At 37.7% G+C, this 4,374-nt stretch overlaps 1 pseudogene; it reads right to left on the reverse strand.

Moving 5' to 3' along the window:
• Positions 1-3,956: 3,956 nt before the first annotated feature.
• LOC118595970 lies at positions 3,957-4,107 on the reverse strand (annotated as a pseudogene).
• Positions 4,108-4,374: the final 267 nt, after the last annotated feature.

Genomic DNA, 4,374 nt, shown 5'->3' on the forward strand with positions numbered 1-4,374 from the left:
CGGCTTGGAAAGCAAATGGGCATATGATAGCAAAATATAACCCAGGCTGGCAAGAGTTTGGCTCCCCACAGATGTGGTCACTGGCGCGAGACAGATTTCACAAAATTCTGAGATCATGCCCTCAGACAATAGCCACAATGTACTCCCGCTGCAGAAGTGATACACAAAAATAGATATGGATGTCTCTTGTTATTGTTTCTTGCAAATCATACTAGAAGTGCTCTACTATAAAAACTATAATAAACGTAATTTTGTATATAAACTTTGCAAACATAGTTTAAAAGAAAGTTTCCCATCTGGACTGGCAATGCTGCTTTCAAAGCCAAAGAATATCTAGCAAATCCCCAGCAGCAGGCATAAGAAGCCCTGTTTTGAATTGTTGGTCTGGGTTGTTCAAAAGTCTCTCAAACATTACAAGCTATTGCTATTGCTTTGTTGCCACTCAGAGATGGAAAGTAAAACTCTGTTGTAGAAGTCTCCACACACTTCAAACAGTGAGTCTAGAGGCCCTTGAGCTGGAACTGACCTGAAATCACTTCCCTGAAAAATACCTTTCATTATTCCAGTAAGGGCCACACAAACTACCAAATGAAGAAAGCAACCGAGAGTTCTGTCTATTTATGATGCCTGTGAACCACAACAATGACCACAATGACACAATAACCTTATGAGTGCAGCAGTGTCAGAAATGCCTTAGTGGAAAAAGCCAATCACTTAACTGGATTTAAGACCTGAACAAGAGAGATGTCATGACCAGTATCAGATACTGCTATGCAACAGTTTCCTCCTAGATTCAAATACTACATCTTCCAAAGAAGGTCTATAATCAGTAAGGTAAACCAACTCAAAAGAGCTCCAGGAAGTCCCTAAAATTGATCAAATTTGATATGCCCCAAAAGTAAGCAATTAAGTTACTGAGAATTTTCAGATAAGCCAATCTGCATAGAAGACTGAGATCAGACCAGCTGCCTGGAAGAAGCATAAGCCAGCTGAGATACATAAAAGATATTTAATATACTCTCTAACCAGTTGAGCTGACTGCAGGTTGTTCAGAATGCTCCAGTCTCCAACGTTAAGTGAGCTGTTACCCATGAGGTGGGTTTTGATAATACAGCTATCTTTGAGTCATTTCTGCTACTGTTACACATCACCTATATTTCTGTCACTACCCCCAATAAAACTCATGATTCACCAAGTGATATTTTGGTAGAATCTGTGCTTTGATTTGTTGTGGGATGTCTATCTGGGATGAGTAGACATGAATGTAAACTCCCCAGAAAAAGTCTTGTCACACAACAGAAACCAAGCTCCTTGAAGGAAAACCTACAACTACCAATTTACTAAACCAGCATAACCCCTAACTACATTCTAAATATTTGTTCTTATATTCACAGATAAATCTAGTCCTTGCCCTCATCAAGAAACTTCTTTTTGCAACAGAAAACCACAATCAATAAAAATACATAATTGTGGATCTTAGCCACCATGGATACAGATACAAAACCACTCCCAAATCTAAGGCTCAGAGGAAATTGAAGAAGAGGGGTCAGAAAAACTTTAAGATCCAAATGATTAGGCATTTTTCTCAGAGACTCCGTCTTCTACTAATGACAGGAGCTATATTCACAAAGTCTAACCAACAGGACTGCTCAAACCTGGGCTGCACAGGATTGACAACAATGGATGGCCTGAAGTGAATGGGAAAGAGAATGAAGCCTCAAACCAACACAAAGAACTATAGACAACTTAGGAATGCTGAGAGTGGGGAGAATAGGCTTTTTCTAGGGAAGAGCACACCAATTAGTTATCTAATACCATGTGAAAAGTCTTGAAAGCATACGAAGAAGTAACAAGATATAGACTGGACAGGGTGTTCTTATGAATTCGAGACTATACATGTATTACATGTATATATGGGATGAAAAAAGGTTCGTTAATTTCATAAAGAGTAGGGATGTTATATGGGAGAGTTTGGAGGGAGGAACAGAGGAAAGAAATTATATAACTATAATCTGAAAAATTAAAGAAATAATATAAAAAGTCTAAGAAAAGAAATATGGAATTTCAGGTTTGGAGTCATTGCTTTGAATATTCAACAAAAGAAAATGATCATAATTAGATTAGGTGGAATTGTGATCTTAATCTTCACTTTAAGAATAGCAATTTATAATTATGCATTAACTTAAATATGTGTAGTGAAATCACGTTCAAAATTATACTTAAAATATTCTAATGATGATTCTGTATTTATAAAATACGTTTACAAAATTGGTAAATACAGAAAATTTCAACACAGTAAATTTTTTATGTGTTATTGATTTTTGATGTTTGAGTCTTCCTTGTTTGATAATATAAACCAAAGATATCACAATAATGTTTACACAAACTGGAATGCTGAAATTTGAGTTACAAAGTAAGTTTATCTGGGATGAAATCAAATACCATAGGTTATGCAAAAGGTTGCTGGAAACAGAAGAAAAGATTTAAATAAAATGTTTTGAAAATGTGCAAAAGTATGACAGGAAGAGTGACTTTCTTCATTATAAAGCCTTTGAAAATTTTATAATTGAAGTTCATAAGAGTCAATAGTATTTATACTTTTTTTAAAATAATTTTTTTAATTTTAAATTACAGAAAATATTACTTTATTCACATTTAAAGTTATGAAAATACATTTGAGAGAACATACTAGGTAAGCAGAGTTTTCCTGTGCTGGCAGCCTCTTCCAAATTACCACACAGAGGCTTATGTTTATAAATGCTCAGCCAATAGCTCAGGCTTGTCACTAACTGGTTCTTACAACTTAACCTGAAGAAACTGCATATGGAGTGAACTTTCATTGTGGCAAAAGTTAGCCACTGGACAACAAAGTATCTTCAAATCAACTGCTGACAAACAGGACAGACACTACATGAAATAAAGGACTACCAATTCTTGCCAAAAAAAGTGTGGTTGTGGCTTTAACAAAAGTTATCTTCTGAGGCCAGGACAATATGGCTACATCCCTGAAGTGCCCTTTGCAATCTGGATTTTTGTTCGTTTGTTTGTTTGTTTGTTGGTTGGTTTGGTTTGGTTTTTCCAGACAGTGTTTCTCCGTAGCTTTGCTCCTTTCCTGGAACTCACTTGGTAGCCCAGGCTGGCCTCAAACTCACAGAGATTCACCTGCCTCTGCCTCCAGTGCTGGGATTACAGGCATGTGCCACCATCGCCCAGCTTATATATAGTTTTCTTATATGCCACATTGGGAGCCAGATGTGGCAGGAATCTCAAAGAGTCTTATTAATAAAATCAAACCTGTGGCCAGTTATTGGGGTGAATGCTGGAAGATCAGAGAAGCATAACAAGCCACAGCTATGTCACCTTGCCAGTTCCTCAGCTGATCCTGTTTCCTCAGACTGGAAGCATCTCAGTCCTCATCCAGATTGAATCTCAGCTGAACTAGTTCTAGAAGCCTAAAAGCTTAACCAGCCAAATTCTTCTAGTTTCTAGTTCTCACACCTTATATACCTTTCTGCATTCTGCCACCACTCCCTGGAATTAAAGGCTCACTTTCTGGGATTAAAGGCGTGAGTCACCATGCTTGGCTGTATCCTTGAACAGATGGATTTCTGCCTCTGGAATGCTAGGATTAAAGGTGTGTGCTACCACTGCCCATCCTCTATGTTTAATATTGTGGCTGTTCTGTCTCTGACCCCAGATAAGTTTATTAGGGTGCACAATATTTTGGGGAACACAATACCACCACATTAACCCATTTCTATTCATCTATGTGGTACCCTGAGGCTCATGGCTTTTACCTCTATACCATTTTGTGTGTCTGACTTCTCCATTTGGCTGGCAACTCCTCTGACATTGCCCTTCCTCATCCCATCATTCTCAGTTTGGCTTTCTCAACTAACTTCATCCTGTTTATCTATTGGTCAGTCAGCTTTTTTATTAAACCAATCATAATAACAATGATCCACATAGTGTCCTGAAGGATTATTCCACAGCAGCAATGTTTATATTTATGTTTTATCTAACCTAAAAATAATAAATTTAAGGGGATATTCTGATAAGAGTACTCAGGTACTACACTTAATCTTAGCCAAAAAGCTGAGAAGAGAGAGGGAGAACAAGGAAAAAAGAGACCATGATAAATGAAGACTCCATGGGAATAGGAAGAAGCAAAGTGCTAGAGAGGTCCCCAGAAATCCACAAACATACCCCCACAATAGACTGCTGGCAATGGTTGAGAGAAAGCCTGAACTTACCTACTCTGGTGATAGAATGGCCAAACACCCTAACTATCATGCTAGAAATCTCATTCAATGACTGATAGAAACAGATGCAGAGAATCCAATTGGTGAGAAAGAGGAGGGATTGTATAAGCAA

Source organism: Onychomys torridus, chromosome 14 (assembly GCF_903995425.1).
Source record: "Onychomys torridus chromosome 14, mOncTor1.1, whole genome shotgun sequence".
In the NCBI taxonomy this organism is placed as follows: Eukaryota; Metazoa; Chordata; class Mammalia; order Rodentia; family Cricetidae; genus Onychomys; species Onychomys torridus.